We start from the raw sequence: 17,545 nt of genomic DNA on the forward strand, positions 1-17,545 counted from the left end.
ATAGATAGGAGTGAAGGAGATTCTCTAGTGAGTTATAAGTGATAATACCATATTAAAGATGAACAAGATTGAAAGGGTTGTATAGATCTACGTCTCCCACTGATTAACACTAGAAACATAAATTAGTTCTTGCAAAAACTACTTCAAAGGAGTGATTCGTGTACAAAGAGTGTTTAAGTCCAGGGTACAGGGGGAATACTGCTATGACATGCTACAGGTCATATTTTAAAAGAAAACATCATCACTACCACAGCAATAGCAGAGGTAAATAATGGGGGAAGGGACAAGAGTTAAGAGGAGGTTTAGATTTTCTGTTTAGTGAGGGCGTGTTTATTGGTTTTCTTTCTCTTAGGAACAATGAAATTATCTAAATTGAGAGTGTTGATGGACTGTGGACTTTGGCCACTATACATGATGCCTCATGAATGTAGGTGGCTGAAGGATGCACTGACCGAGAAGTAGATTGGTGAGCGAGGACGTATACTTATGAATAAATGTTGTGCTGCTACAAGAAGGAGCAATGTCATGAGGCACACAACGATGTGAACGAATGTGTGGGACATTTGGTAAGGCAAAATAAGCCAGAAACAAAAGAACAACAATGGTATGGTTTCCTTTAGAAAATACTTATAAGAAAACAGGGTCCTAGACTGTAAGCTTTTATAGCAGACACATTTAGTCCAGAGTGGTAATTATTATTTCTGTTTATATATATAACCTGATATTCAGAGATAAGAGCAAACCCAATTACGTTGGGATTAAAGAAATTGAGAACACAGGGCTAAGGAAGACATTGTTTATATTTTAGAACCTCACCTACTCTTTGAGACCAAAGGAAGAAAGATTTATTTTGTCCAGAACCTAGATTTTTTTGTAACACATAATCTAATTCAACCTGTCTGGATAGCTCACTTGAACAATTGAAACACAGGGAGCCCAGAATAAGAATGAGGGCCTTTAATCCTGTATAGCTTAATGTAATGCCTGGATACATCCTAGAATAAATTAAGCAGATAATCAAAAAGTATTGGTGAGGTCCCTTGAGGGGTGGGAGAAAAAATATGGAACTATTAAACCTAACTATCAGAGAATCCCCTGATACTGTGTCAAATATTAGGGATATCCAAATCAATAGGCCAAGTGCTTGATCTTGATGCTTACTCTTGTGAAGCTTATGCAGGTAGCGGAGAAGCTTAGTCTACCTATAGGTATACCTAAGAGTTACTTCCTGGGAACCTCTTTTGTGGCTCAGACGTGGCCTCACTGTCTCTAAGCCCAAATCTGCAAGTGAAATCATTGCCCTCCCTGCTATGTGGGACATGAAATCCATGGGTGAAAGTCTCCCTGGCAGCATGGAAGATAACTTCTCTGGCACCGTGAGGTCAACAATTCTATCCTGACCAAAAAGAGGGAAAGAAGTATAGCTAATAAAGTATCAGAGAAAGTTCAAATAAAGTCAAGAGGTTACTCTGGAGGTTGCTCTTACTTATGCAAACTTCAATTAGACATTGCTACCTATCATAACCTGCCAACCCCCAACTAGAGCCATTGTAGTCAATCCTGAAGAACACCTAGGGCAATATATAAGATTCCACAAGGGTTCCAGGCACTAGAGTAACTTTCCAGAAACCTACAACCTCCAGATGGGTCTCTGGTCCAGCTAAGTCCTGAAACCTAGAGGGCCCAGCCTCTTTCAGAGCATCAGATAGTTCCATCTCCCTCCCCCATATTAGTGACAGCCCTTTCCAACATGAAAAAGTTAGAATGGCCATAGCCCAAACACCTCTAAGGAGAGGGTTAGAAAGATCAAAGGTGATGGTGGAGTTATACAGAGAAGATAGGATTTAACAAATGAATATGATTGCTGAATCATTAAATTGATATCTCTTTTAGTCTCCAGTATCTTAGAGCAGCTAGAAGTAAAAACCTAAAATTGTGGAATTGTAACCCATGTCAAACTCTGAAATGTGTTCTACACCTAATAGTGGTGCTCTGCTTTGAAATTTGTTGCTTTTTTGTATATGTTATTTTTCACAAAAAAGAAAAGAATGTCAATTGTGATGGTAAAAAAATATTATGGCTTCTAGCCTCCTATATTCTAGAGCAGCTAAAAGGAAAAATATCAGATGATGGTATGGTAGCCTATGACAAACACTGGAGTCTGTCCTGTAACTACTTGTTGAAGAGTGCTTTAAAAACTATTGTTTTTTTATTTCTTTGCTTTGTATATATGCTATATTATACAATGAAAACTTAAAAAATAATAATAACAATAATTGCCACAAATTGGAAGCAACCAAGATGCCTTTCAATAGGTGAATGGATCAATAAATGGTGGTATATCCATACAATGGAATATTATTAAAAATAAATGAGTTTTCAAACCACCAAACGACATGGAGGAGTCATAAATGTATATTTATGATTCCTAAGTGAAAAAAAACAGTCTGAAAAGGCGATATGATCCCAAATATGTGGCATTCTGGAAAAATCAGAAGTGTAGAAGTAGTAAAAAGGTAAGTTGTTGCCACTGTTTGGGGGTTGCGGGGAGCAGAAGGAATGAACAGATGGAGAACAGGATATTTTTAAGACAGTGAAACTATTCTGTATGATATCACATTGATGGGCACATGGAATTCTATAGCTTTTCAGAATCCATAGAACTCTGCTATGCTGACCGTGAACTCTAATATAACCTGGTGGCTTTAGTTATTAAAACTGTATCAATATTGGTTAATCGGTTATAACAAATCTACATTAATGTATGTTAGTGATGGGAAAATTATGTGCTTGGGGAATATATGGGAACTCTTGGTACTATCTGTAACATTTTTCTGTAAGCCTGAATCTGCTCTAAAAATAAAGCTTATTATTAAAAGAATAAAGAAAGAGACAAGGTTATGTTTTCTGGCCCAATTCTTGAATATTTATTTTCATAATTTATATATGACACTGGACATTCTGACATAATTTTTCTGATCTTTGCTAGTATCAGTGTATAATGATAAATAATTCAGGGAAGAGTTGGTAGGCCATGTGAATTCTAACAAATTCAGTAGAAGAATAACATCTGACTATATATATATATATATATATATATATATATATATATATATATATTTTAAAATACCCCTTGTAGGATTTGTCATTAAATGTCAATCAGTATCTAGAGCTTATTGTCTTCTGATAGGAGAAATTATTAGTTACAACCATCATGCAATTTTTTTAATCATTTCATTAAAAATGTAAGAACCAAATGGCAAATCTGTTAGCTACAGCACCATAATTTCAAAGACGTTGCTACTTAGATGTACTTAAAAGCAGGTTCCTCCGTTGGGGAAGGTCTTCCTTTCCAGAACCGACAAAGGTGGGACTGAGCGGAAGGCAGGGATGTCGAGTCAGCCTCTGGGTCTAATCAGCGAGTGACCCTCAGAGCTGAGAGGGTTCAGACAGAGCGGATCCTGTACAGGTAGTTTGCAAAAGGCTTATCTCTTTATCAAATCAGAGTTATCAGTAATTTATTCTGGGAAATAGGAAGCATTAGTCATAGCCTCCTTAAACAAACATGCTTAAAGCCCTTGAAATCACAAGGAAATTTGCCTGGGTTGGGGAATAATGACATCTAATTAGTAGTGTTAAATTAAGTTCAGTAGGGATACTCCATTGTTTTATACATTCAAAGTAATTTCGTTAAAGTAAATTTAACCAACAGAGATTATTTATTTTGTCACCACCTACTATCATGAAAACTATGAAAGAGATTTTGAGGTTGAGAATGACTAACTGCCCCACTTTCCCATTCAAGATTAATTAAGAGGAGAAGGAGGAGGACAAAGAGGAGAAGGAAAAGGAGGAGACGGGGAAGGGAAGAAAGAGAAGTACATCATATCAAGAGTTATGACTTCCTTGTAAACTGAGAATATTAATCAATGCTTTGCCAAGCCTCAGAAAGATCGTCTATTAGTCAAATCATAGTTCAGTTCCTGCGAGCAAATCAGCAGATCCTCACCTATTCTTTGACCGTAGCAACAGAGAACATTTGCAGCCAAAAGTTCCAGGAGTCAACCTTCAGACTCCCCACACCCCTTCCCAAAGATTTTCTTCATTTCTGATCTTGTGCATGAGTGATTGCTGCATGCCCCAGCTTTAATGCATTAATCACGTGTTAATCTGTCCTACAAATTGTCAGGGCTCATCTTGATTTTTTACAAAGGGAAACACACAAGTGTGAATCAAAGGCAGGAGAAATTGACAACAAAGTAAAACTCAGAAGATTTTAGTATGGACATTAAGTGATTCAGTAGGAGTGTGAGATACTACAATGTTCAAAGACAGATGGGAGTTTTGAGGTTGACATATTATGCAGCGACAAGTCATGACAGCTGATGTAAGTGATTTTCCAACACAGGGACATGCAAACCCAGTGGGGTGTGGCACAGAGCTCTCCCCACCCAGCAGCCATCAGGGCAGGAAAATAGCACTTCAGATCCCAAAAAGGAAGGCAACTAGCCCTACAGCAATAACAAAAGAATCTCCATCAGAGGTTGACTTTCAATAAGCTGGGATCCTAAGTTCTTGGATGCACTGATTCTAAAGAGGAAGCCTGTGGTGAGTCACCTACAATAAACTAGAGTGGTGAGCATAAGACTACACCTCGAAATTTGTGCAGGCCACAAGGTTTCTCCATCTATTTTTTTCCTTCTAGGAAAACTACTAACCCAGCAAGTGCTTCACCACAATGCATCTTAACACTCTCTCTCCACAGAAGAAAAGTGTTGCTTCTAGGCACGGTGACAGAACTCAAGGCATGCGAATCACAGTGAGTAATTTTATTCTTCTATCGTCAAGTTTGAGGAAATATCTTTCACCCTCTAAGTCAAAGGAGGAATTTAAGAAGTTTGGTTAAGTCAGTTCCCTTTCCAGTTTCCTTAATCTGTATCATTATGGTTCTCTGATTAGACATTGAAGAAAGTTAGCTGTTTAAAGTATTCTTAACTCTTCTAAAATAAGGTCTCTGGTTATCTCTAGTCTCCTTAGCCAACCTTACTTTATACTAGGACTACGTAACATGGCCAAGTTCACAGAGTTTGTCAGTGGCACAGCTGGACTCAAAGACCCAAATCAACTACAGTTTCTTGCTTTCTCTACCATAAGATTTGGAATCAGAAATAATTCTAATATATTGTATTTTCTAATACAATATACTCTAATATATTTTCTAATACAATATATTCTAATATAAAAGCTATTACACCTTTTAGATCTTTTCCTGCATGCTTTCCTGAATTTAAGGAAAATTGTGCTAGCTTTTTTTGACATTACCAACTTCTCTAGTACATTCTTAAAAGCCCCCATGTAAAATATTATGGATAAGTCAGACTTCAATGTATACAGTTCATAATTGTATCCTAAAATATAAGAAAACAGATTCGATTTTTAAAGAGACTCAGATACAGAGACTTAATATTTTCCTGTTCAACTGACAGTCCTATTTTTATTATCTAAAGTAGTACACACTGATATATTTCTTCTTATGCCAGTGTTAATACAAAATACCTGGCCCTTATTACCAGAACAATGCTATCGTCACCTGGGAGGATAACCATAAGTAAATTTAGGAAGTTTGTTTTGGTTTACCCAGTTCTTAAAAGTCTGTACAACTTTCACAAATTTTTCTTGGAAATTGCACCACTCTTCTCTAATCCCACTGATAGTTGCTTTTTCAGGGCCCTGAACTCCCAGCTGACAGAAGCACCACTGTCGATTCTGAAATGACTTCACAGGAGGACAATAAATGCACATCGTTCTCTGCTGTTTTTCATCTCTGAGAGTCCCCCTAAGGGATAAGATCAGGCACATTCAAAGGGCATTGCCATACAGGACTCGGGAAAGCAGACAGGCCTGAGTGAAGCAAGCACTGAACAGGTACATTTTAATATCAGGATGAAGATAAGAAAATCTAAAAGGTGAATTGCAACGAAGAAGTGCAAACCTTGGGAGGCTCCAAATCACAAACAAGAAGCATGGGGGACTTCAAGGAAGCAGTAAAGAAATGGGACAGTGTGTTACCGAGACATAAGACCAGGAGGAAAGTGCCTCTGCTGTGTGGCACGGAGTCTAATATGTTCCCTCCACAGTCTTTCCATATTTGACTCGTACTTGGCAAAGCCAGTCGTGCACATCATTTTGCTTGGTTGAGTCTGTTTTTCTCTCCCTACCTGTCCTGCCTGAACTGCAGCCCCTGCGTTCAAACATGCAGATTTCAGACCTTGGCTTTTATTACACTACACTTGTTCTTTCTGCCTCTGTCTGCACCATCATGCCATTCATCACAAAAAGTGATTAGATCTCACAGCATCTAATCTGAAGAATGGCAGAAGCAATTCTTAAAAGCCATTTTTTCCCCTTGCTCTAAGTCTTTTTTTTTTTTTTTTTCACATGGGCAGGCACCGGCTTAAGTCCTTTTATGTGCTCTAAAAATACACAAAAACTTTACTGTTAATAAAAAGTGTTCAATAATTTTTCCTCTTTTTCTTGACACCTCTGTGTCCTTAGTGTAAAATCAATACCCTTAATTCTTTAATAAGAGAAAGCAAACATTTATTGTTGCATTAAAAATGCTGTTGCCTTACATTACACTAGGAAAGCTTTTAGGAGAGGAAATTAGCAAGATTCCATATAAGAAGGTCCTGCTTTCTTCCCAAAGTAATTCAGAAAATGATAGTCGTGCCAAATAATATTTACTTTTAATAAACAAAGCCACTAGATTTGGATAAACTTATTATTTCTCTGTGCTAGCAGCATCGAGAGCAAAGTAGCAAAATTCACTGATCTCTTTTCAGTCTGATCCTACCCTAGCTCACTATGAAACCTGAAATAATTTCTAGTAAGTTCTATCACACGGTTGTTGTTTTTTCCTTCTTTCCTTCCCCCTGGCTTTTTCTTTCTTTCTTCTTTTAATTATGAATGTTTATATCCTTGAACTACACACATCAATTCTGCATGCATCTTAAACATATCTTTTATTATAAACAATAATATTTTGCCATATTAAATATAAAAATAGATATTTTCAAAGAATAAAGTGTGCTCAACTAAAGATGACCCTGGAATGCATGTAAGTTGATTCCATTGTCACATAGCAAGATTCCTGAAATTTCTTTCTCTGGATAGAAGACCACTTATCTAGGATTGAAATGTCCTGAATGAAAACAGTCATGTCTTGGCAAGTCATTTCATTTCTGGCATCTTCCTTTTCTTTGTCTGTAAAGAGAAAAAAATGTTTAGATGACTAAGCACTTGTTTAGACTAACAAATGTTTAAAGTCCTGTAGAGGTGTTATTCTCTGTTACCCTAGGTGAGATTAGAAACTATCACCTCCTGCAAAGCCCAGATACATCAAATATGTTATTGAATTTGCATAGAGCTATATAAATATTGACTCCAGAGAAATTCTTAAGAATGTATTTGTAGAGAAACTGAACTAGCTGTATGCCTGAAAGGAGAAAATTGCATTCAAGTGAAGCTGGAAGCACCACAAGTTTCCCCCAGTGTGTGCATTTACCCAGATTAAGCCCAGAGAGAGGAACAGAAATATAAAGACCCAGAGAAGTTAGAAAGAAAAACTCATTCACCAGAAATGCCTTCTGGCCAGCAGTCAATTTAATTTTTTAAACTTTATGCTCACAGATGTCATGATATTTCAGCCACAGAAATTCCTTGATTGAATTATCTCTGCCCTCTCCAACCTGGTGTGTAAACTACTGCCAAATCAACAATCCTCAGAGTCATCATTGTATCAAGCCATTTCCCTGATTTCCTGAAATGAAACCCTCATTCTTTCCATACCTTTGGAATGCACTGGTTTGACCATAATAAGCAGACTCCAACTCACACAAAGATTTGCATTCTAAACAGTCATCTGCCAACAAAGAAACTGGAATTCAGGACACACGTTCACATAGGTTTAAGTTCCAGTTTGTGGAACGTTAACACTCGAGTTTATATTTAATTGTGAGAGAAAGTGTATTGGTCTGGTAGTTGGGCTTCCTGGGGTTTTCATCATTTCTGTGTAGTTTCTTCTTCTTGGTGTGAGAGAAAATGACCCTGGACCAAACAAGAATCACAGCCATGGGTTCTGAAGCAGGCAGGAGAAGGAAAAGAGGCAGTTCAAGGGCTCTCTGGTGGGTTGTCTCCCAGAGGATAACTGAGGACGAAAAGCAGCAAGAATGGATGAGGGTTTGGATGGGGGACAAAGGAAGGCAGCAGGGACAAAGCCGTGAGCAGGACAATGCATGTTTCCATGATGTCAAGGAAGAAAGGAAAGCGACTCTGCTTTGCTAAGGAAACAGAGCCCTGAAGCCCCAGCCCCCGCCCCCCCACCCCCAGTGGGGATTGACCAAGCTGAGGGCAGCCCACGGTGGGCTTGTTTTACGAGGAACTCCCCCACTTGATTGCCATCTGGAGCACCCATTCTGACTGAACTTTAATCTAGTTCATTCCAAGTTTCTGAGTCTAATCCTATGATGCCTCAATTGTTTGCTCTGAAAGCTCAGTACCAACAAAAGTTTAAACTTTTCCTCAACTTCCCATCCTCCCTTCCCACTCCCCTCGGGAACAATCTAATATCCCTGATTTTAGATTTTCTTTTTGTTGACCTACTGCTAGCCTGATGTTCCTCCAGCACAAACCACCTCATTCTGTCTGTCTGTCTTCTCTCCTTCTAGTGTCAAGCCTTAAATAGTTCCCTTAGAGAAAGTTCCAAAACAAAGATTCCGGAATCCCAGCTATTAAACTGAAAAAAAGTTATCTTGAACCAGAGGAATTGTAAAAGAATTTTGGATATAGATATGAAACATCTGAAGAAAGAAAGGAGAGTTTGGAGAATGAAGAGAAAAAGAGTAGGAAGTTGTATAGAGGGTAACCACACACCTCCCCAAAACAGCTGGGGGCTGGGAGTGGCAAAATAGGACAAGACCTCACACCGTTAGGTTCGAAAGTGAATTGTCCTAGTAAACTGTTTCATATCTGTAACTTTAGAAGCATTTTGTCAATTTCCAAAAAATCACTTTGGAATTTTGATTGAAATCTCAATGTGAAATAATAATTTCATAAATGTTTAAGGCCATTTGAGTGGGTCTTCAGGTCATTGCAGATAAAAACACAAAGAAGGAAATTAAAATATATCACTGTGCACCATCAGTTTGCAAACGCAAAACTTATCTACACAAAAGGAACCAGTGGTGTATAGTCAGACTTCCAGCTAGAACATTAGCAGTTGGTCCTTCCTAAGCTGTCCACCATGTTGAAGGGAAGGAGGGCCTGCCCGCTGGTCTTTTCCCAGTGAATCCTCTCTCTTCCTGACTCCAAGCTCTCATGGAGGGGACAAACATTTGCCTACCATATGCCCAGATATACACAAGCTGTGATATGCTCTTCACCATCTCCTGGGCCCTCTATACTCCTTAGCAGTGTAGTTGATGCCTTTTTTTTCACCATTTCCATTGCAAAGTACCCTCCAGTAAGCTACTTCCCTCCCCAGCCAGACCCACCTGTCTCCAATCCCTTCCCATGAAAGCGCTTTGGTTTCCCCAAGCTCTCTTTCGGCTCGGCCCTCCTGACTCAGGATTGGGATGATTCAATCCTTGTCCTGTCACCAGGAGTTCCCCACCCCAAACCTCCTAAACCCTTTGTCCAAATACAGGTTAGTCCCAAGCCAGTGCCAAAGCAATGCCCCATCCTCGCCCCCCCAGAGGCATCTCTGTCTGCTGTTCCTTCCCTTGATTACGTGCCTGCTTCATCCCGGCGTCCACTACCCGATCAGCTGGAATTTAAGTTTGTTCTTCTACCAGCACTATCCCACAGCTCATTTAAAGAATGCGGTTTAAATCATCTATCCTCCTTCTTTACTTCAAGACCTGTACATAATCTGGAGTGACTATACTTACGACCATTTAGTGTTTTTAAATGATAGATCAGCTCACTGAAATACTCTTCTTAAAAGCACTAAATTACACACCATTGTCTTTAATTACGCACCTCTCATGCTTATTCTACCTCTTCATATCAACACTGTCGGGTGGCCAGGCTTTAATTATTAATTACATATAGTTAACATAGGATTTGTTAAAACTGGTTAAAATGTACAGGCGTATTGCTTGCTTTAGACAGTCATATATTTCCCTCATTTGAGATAATTCAGACAACAATTAATGTATTACTTTGTACATAGTCATATATCATTTAGAAACCAATGTTTTATCTCTTTTGTTCTAGGAAAATGGAAGACATTCCAATAAATTAATGGAAGTTAATTTATTGGAACATGCTCATCTTTAAAGAAAGTAACTGTAATGCTAAAATAAGTGAATTTATGGTTTAAAATATAGACACAAAGATTATTTTATATAAATGTAGCATTGCCAATGTCTGTTTATTCCTTTTAATATTACTGATTAAATTTCTTCTCTGCTCCAGAGAAGTTCTGGTGTGATGCAAAGTAACAAAGCATCATTTTATCGCTACAAACCAAGATCCCTTACTTTTTTGTACAGAGAAGAAAGATAAAGAATGAGAGTGGTCACTATTTAGTATTGAAAAGAAAGCATCCTATAGTTTTCTCCCTTCCTTTCCAATGGATCTTGTTAACCTGAATTCTGTGGTTCCATTTTGAGAATACCTTTTCTCGTTCTTTCCTGAGCCATTCCATGCCACCTCTTACTCCCTCACCCAACTAAATTTTGAGTTACACATACCCTTAAAGCAAAACTCCAGGAATCAAAAGAGTTTTTATTTTTATTACCCAGCACTGAGAACCAATAGCTCTACTTTGTAGATAGATAATTACAAAAAATAGCACTCTACTTCTGCCAAGAACTGCCTGATATCTTAATACTAAGGGAGGTGAAAATTTTGCAATTGCCACAGTCTCAAAGGTGATAATTTAAGTAGCAGCGCAGCGGAAGCCTGTGGTCCCGCCCATTGGCGAGACGCCATGCCGCACACACCTGAGGAGGCAGAGGTTGTCATGGCAGCACTGAAATGTGGTGACCTGCTCAAAGGTAGAAGCTTTCTGTGCATCCCAGGAATGCGTGGTGGCTGGTCTCTGCCCGGGTGAGGGCAGGAGCGGGGTTATCCGCCTTCCTAGCAGTTGGGATTCCCTTGGCCTCCTTCATCACTGCCACTTTGAGTACTTGAGAAACGTGCCCCAGCCAGTCAATTGCGACTGGATGTCTGACTTAGTTTATAGCAGTGGGTAACTTGAAAAAAAATACATATTTGTTAACCACAAATTAGTGGCATCTGGAATATAATGGGGGCGTAGGAACTACATCCAATAGTTACTATAATTGAAAAATAGTTTTATTTTTTCTCCCTTGGGGAATGGAGAAATACAGGTGAGACAAATTATTTTAGATGCATAAAATTTTAGAGCTATGAACAAAAAAAGAATCGTTGATCTTACATCTAAATACAAACTTACAAAGTGAATGTGAAAGGTGCCAGAACAGAGGGAAAGAGTGAAATACTTTCTAGAAATTCAGTTAGCACAACAGCACAGATTATGAATGCTTTTCAGTGCTTTGCTAGCTCTTTCTACAGTGACAGTGGACTTTAGTCAGTATTTTGCTCGCTTATTCCAGACTGGTATTGTACAGTAATTTCCTAGAGCTTCTGTGGTGTAGATCATGTACTTTATTATCAAATTGTTTTTTCAAAGTATCTACCAGCCACCGAGCCAGGTGTTTGCAAGGAACCAGGTCCTACTTGGAATCAAATCAGACCCATCTGCTCCAACAGTCCTTCCACTGCCCGAGGCACTATTCTAAGCTGCACACACATCACTGCATTCCAGTTGATGATTCTCTGGAGAAAGGAGACAAGATGCAACAAAAGGGAATGTGAACGCATAGGCAAAATTGAGGCCCTGCAATGTTCTGGAATCAGCCCGCTAAGATGTGAAGCCCCCAGAGGGCGTGAGGGAGGTGTTTCAGGACTTGAGGCTGGAAAGAGAGGCTGGGACCCTGGTGGGAGGGTCCTGAATGAGTTAGGAAGTGTTGGTAAAGACATCGTTAGCTCCTACGTCCATGTGGACGAGTTGGAGAAGAGAGGATGGAAGTTGGGGTTGGAGTCCAGCCCAATCCAAGACCATTGTCAAATGAGGTCACATTCACAGGATGAAGGTTAGGGCTCCAACGTGCCCTTTCGGAAGGTCACAGATAACAGGAGACCAAGCAAAAGGAGGTGAAAAGTACAGCCAGCAGGAATGCAGCAAAGAAAGCGTATCAAGTCCATGTCAACAAACACCAATATTTTTTCAAAGATTTAGCATGCACCTTCCAGTCAACTCCTTTATAAAAGTTTGTCAAGTTTTCATGTGCCCTAGACTCTTCTTGGGCTCTGTTAGAATCCCCTCCTCAGGAAACCCAGGCACTGAAAGGTTAGACTTCCCCTTCCAATTCCAGAGGCACGCATGGAAAACTGACAAGGGAGAAGAGGACACTGAGTTAATGGGTACTTTAGCCACAAATGGACCCTTTCCTTCCCTGCTTTCTATAAATAGTACTGACTTCAGCAAGGTAGAAATAACAAAAGAAAACGAATTCTTTGCAATGCCTTTATTGGGAGGTGGGGAGGGTTGCATCAGCCAGGAGTCAAACTAGGTCTCACGCATGGCAGGTGAGCTTTCCACCACTGAACTATCCAAGTGTCCTCTTTGCAATCTCTTAATTAATTTTACAGGATAGCAAAAACATTGTGACAAAATGTAAAAGATGTGTTTCTTTCCTGTAATTTTTTTAATAAAAAAAAAATTTTTTTAATGTCCCATAGGTAAATCAAACTGAACCCATTATCAGCCTCCATAAACCTGCCTGCCCATATTCACTAGCTGTTATAATTAGAGAGTTTGAGGCAAAAAACCACCTTGACAAAAAAAAAAAATAAAAGAGATTCATTGACAAAAGTTGAGTCCCTAAGGTTTATAGAATATTAACATTTTCCCCGATTTTATCTCTGTACTCTGCACTCAGCAGGATGGACCAGGCAGACATACCACACATCGTTGAATGGAGAGGTTTGGAAGCAACGACAAATGAGCCTGGGATGCAGCCTGGTCCCCTGACTCAACAGATGTGGTGGATTGAGTCATGCTGCCCACAAAGTCCTTGGGTGTGGACTCACTTGTGAAAGGACCTTCAAAGACACTTTCAGATGAGGTCAAAGTGAAGCAAGTTCAGCCTTAGTCCTGTACGCAAGGCTGGAGACCTTGCAGGCAAAGGAAATTGGGCATCAAAGTACAAGCCACAGGGGGGAGGCAGAAAGAGGCTGACCGCCAGGTGTCAGGGGCAGAGGTGATTGTCAGCAGGCCACCGCCCAAACGCCGCGGACTTCGGAGAAAACACCGCCTGCTTTCTTTCTGGACATCTAGTCTCCAAACTGCAAGCCAATAAATTGCTGCTGGTTAAGCAAAAAGGAAAGCACTGGGAAACAAAGAGCAAGGCAGAGCATGAAACACATCCTCTGGCTCCTGTAAGCCCAAAGTTTGTTTGTTTGCTTGTTTTAAGAGTTAACTTATTTGAGCAGGATGCTTATAGGAATAGTACTGAGGACAGACATCACAACATGTACTTGCTTGTAAAAGAGTTCAATGAGGAAATTATAGGTGATGGATGGGTTGTAGGGTATAATTAAATATCTACAAATACCATATAGTTTTCACTAATAAGAAATTTGCTTGACTTTAAAACATCTGAAAGCTGGCATTGGGCAGAACATTTTAGCAAGTTTAGTTATAAATTTTATGAAGTGGGATCTCTGAAACTTATTTATTGAAACTCATACTGAAATTCAGAAAAATTTTCATTTTTCAGTAAAAAAGAATTCATTTTACTGAAAAATGAATTGCCTTAATTCTTTTCCATATATTTATATTAAAAGTCACACAAAAATGAAAATGAATTTTTTTCTTGGTAAAAAACTTGCTAATGTCTGTTTCTGTTGTCTGTGTTTCCACTAATTATCATGTCCTTAGGTACCTTCTCCACACTGGGCCTCTATGAGAACTACGAATTTTACATTAAGGATGACTCTGTTATTGCTGTTTATTTAGAATGAAATGTTTTCTCTCATAGCGGATGTCCGCATGCTCTCCAGCAGTGCAGGATGCTAGCGAGATACTCTGGCGTAAAAAGCACACAGGCAAATTGGTGTCCTTAAATGGGTCAACAGAGAGTCCTCAGATTCTTCCTGTGAGGTTCGGATAGCAACTCCTTGGAAGTGCAGCTCTGAACCCCAAGCAATGTGTTTGCACCAGGACTCAGAGGTGAAGTTCATTAGTCAGCTGAGGCGAGCAGATTTCCCAGGGAGCACGATTCCCCAAGCACGCAAGGAAGAGGTCGCTTTGTCCCTCCAGCAGAGGGCACACTCTGGCCAGCAGTCCAGGTGGTTTTCCCACCAGCGGATCTGGCCAGCCACCCCTTGCAGCTGTGCTACTCGAATGTGACCCCCAGACCGGCTGCTGGCTGCAAACTGTTCATAGAAGGACACTGAAGAGGAGTTTGAACTAGAATGTGAGTCAACTTGGTCACTAAAGTCCAGCTGACCTTGCCTGCGTCAGAGGGAGGGTCCAAGGCTTTCTCCATGAAGGAAGCAGTGCACTGATTTTTTTTTTTTTTTAATTCTGACACAACCCATCTCACCTTTGACCAGAACTTTGGAGAATTCCTTACCGAGATCCTCTTCTCTAATCCTATATGGTATTATAATTACCCTAACATAAGTTATCATTGCATAACATAATATAGGGAATCAACAAAAATGACTTTTGCATCTTCAAAATCTATTAACAAGCTTTCCAATGGTCTTTTATAATCTATTATTTCACTAATGTTCCTATTAAGAAGAATTGAAAAATTAAGGACATTCCACAGCGCCTTGGAGTGGCCAACCGTGAATACTAAGATGTTTTGAAGGGTCAGTTATTATTGGCTGCATATTCATGATTTCCAAGTTTAGAATCAACCTCTAAATTGTATCCGTAAGGGCAAGGATTTTTGTTTTCATATTTCAGATTACACCTTTGATGACAACCAGATTATTTATTCTTAATCCACACCGAATGGTAGCTTTAAAATGGTTTGAAATGTCCTACAATGTTCTAGATTACCACCCTGATGGTCTTCTACCTCAAGTCCTACAGGCATGCAAGGCTTTAACGATCCTTGCAAAATGAATTAGATGTACTTGGCCACTTCTTGAGTCCCAAGCATATTTTTTTTTCCAAAAAGCAATTTAAAAAGTGAAGTCAACAGAGTATAAATATTTTGCTTTCACATCAATTTCGAAGATAAAAGGAGTCGTTTAATGGAGTGTGAGAAACAGCATCAGTTTTATAAAGGCTTTTATCATCCATGTGAAAGCTGTTAAGGATTCTTTCTTTAAAAAAGAAACAACATAAGAGAAAATTTAGAAACAATATTTTTCTCTGGTTCTAAGGTTATCTTGATAATTAGTTTTCACACTATCCTACATTAATGAACCCTCTTTATAGGGTTATAAAACTGAACCAGAAGATTAATGACATTTTAGGACTAAGCAATAGTATTATGGAGTACTGACATATGACACTTTGTGGTCGTGTAGGTGAAACCGGATTCCCTGAACAAAGGTTGGGAATACAAATCCTTGAGTGTTTCTCGGTTCTCTGATTCTTTCATTCAGATGTAAAATAGATTGAAAGACAGTGATTTAATCAGAGAATTATGTCACATGCCATCTCCTAAAAATGCAACCTGATTTGAAATGGTAGTTCATATGGTTTATATCAGGTTTTCTCAGAAAATGAGTTACACAGTTTCTAGCAGATTCTGAAGGTCAACTAAATAATTAAATGCACATTTGTGACATTTCATAGAATGACTAGACTATAGAAATCATTAGGCAAAGCATCTGTTAAATGGTGGAAAATTAGCAGTCTTGATAAATTTTGTGAAAAAAAACTCCTCCAATTAGCAGCTGCTGCAAATTATTTTGTCTTTTATATTCAATCTGGTTTTCTTCATTCAGGAATAAAAACTGACACATGCTATGAAGGGCAAATACCCTCCAGGAACCAAATAAGTATGCCACTGGATAAGCACCTGTAAGATATGAATTTGTAGATGAACTGCCAATATAACTGTTCTCTCTGAGATTACTGATATTAGAATCAACAAATAATATTTCTGGGACATTTCCATGATCAATATGTACCTTATTTGTATATTTCTATGTGATATTCATCAGAATGAAAGTTCTTTTCTTTTTTATTTTTTATTAATTAACGGAAAAAAAAGAAATTAACTCAACATTTAGAAATCATACCATTGTACATATGCAATCAGTAATTCTTAACATCATCACATAGATGCATGATCATCGTTTCTTAGTACATTTGGATTGGTTTAGAGGAACTAGCAACACAACAGAAAAAGATATAGAATGTTAATATAGAGAAAAGAAATAAAAGTAATAATAATAGTAAAAAAAAAAAAAACCTATAGCTAAGATGCAGTTTCATTCAGTGTTTTAACATGATTACTTTACACTTAGGTATTATTGTGCTGTCCATTTTTGAGTTTTTGTATCTAGTCCTGTTGCACAGTCTGTATCCCTTCAGCTCCAATTACCCATTATCTTACCCTGTTTCTAACTCCTGCTGGACTCTGTTACCAATGACATATTCCAAGTTTATTCTCGAATGTCCGTTCACATCAGTGGGACCATACAGTATTTGTCCTTTAGTTTTTGGCTAGACTCACTCAGCATAATGTTCTCTAGGTCCATCCATGTTATTACATGCTTCATAAGTTTATCCTGTCTTAAAGCTGCATAATATTCCATCGTATGTATATACCACGTTTGTAATTATTATTATCATATCAAAATTGTATTATTTAATCAATATTCATTTTCCAAGCTCCAAGAGATGCATAATAACCTTATTATTAAGGCTTAGCTTAGTGCTAGGATTTTGATGTTGTTGTTTTCTTTAGTGTGTTTTGTTTTTACCTTCTGTTTTGTCAATCTCAGTTTCACCTTTGGTGCAATGGATTTTAAAAAAAGGATATTTGCTAGAATTTCTATAGTAAGAACTCCTTGGTCTTCAACTTCATAACTCCACTGATTTATTCATTCATTCAGCGTTATCTCTTGAATGACCACAAAGTGTGAAGCAGAGTACTGGTTCCCATGGATTGAAACCACAATCCCTATTTTCAAGGAGTCATGGAACCCAAATATGGAGAGTTTTAGAAGATTTAGAGAAAGTCATCTCTACATCTGAACATGAGGATGAGAATGTGTCTAGGTTTTCCAGTCTCCATGAAAAAAGCCGCACAATGGGTTGACTTAAACAAGGTGAATTTATGGGCTCATGGATTTTTTTTTCACAAAACACCATTATTGAGATCATATCATACCAACAATTGGTATACGTGCAATATTCTGAGTATCATGCATGAACAATAGGAAGAAAAATATATACGCAAAATTCTTCTATGTAGTT

Source organism: Tamandua tetradactyla, chromosome 25 (genome assembly GCF_023851605.1).
Source record: "Tamandua tetradactyla isolate mTamTet1 chromosome 25, mTamTet1.pri, whole genome shotgun sequence".
Taxonomy (NCBI): Eukaryota; Metazoa; Chordata; class Mammalia; order Pilosa; family Myrmecophagidae; genus Tamandua; species Tamandua tetradactyla.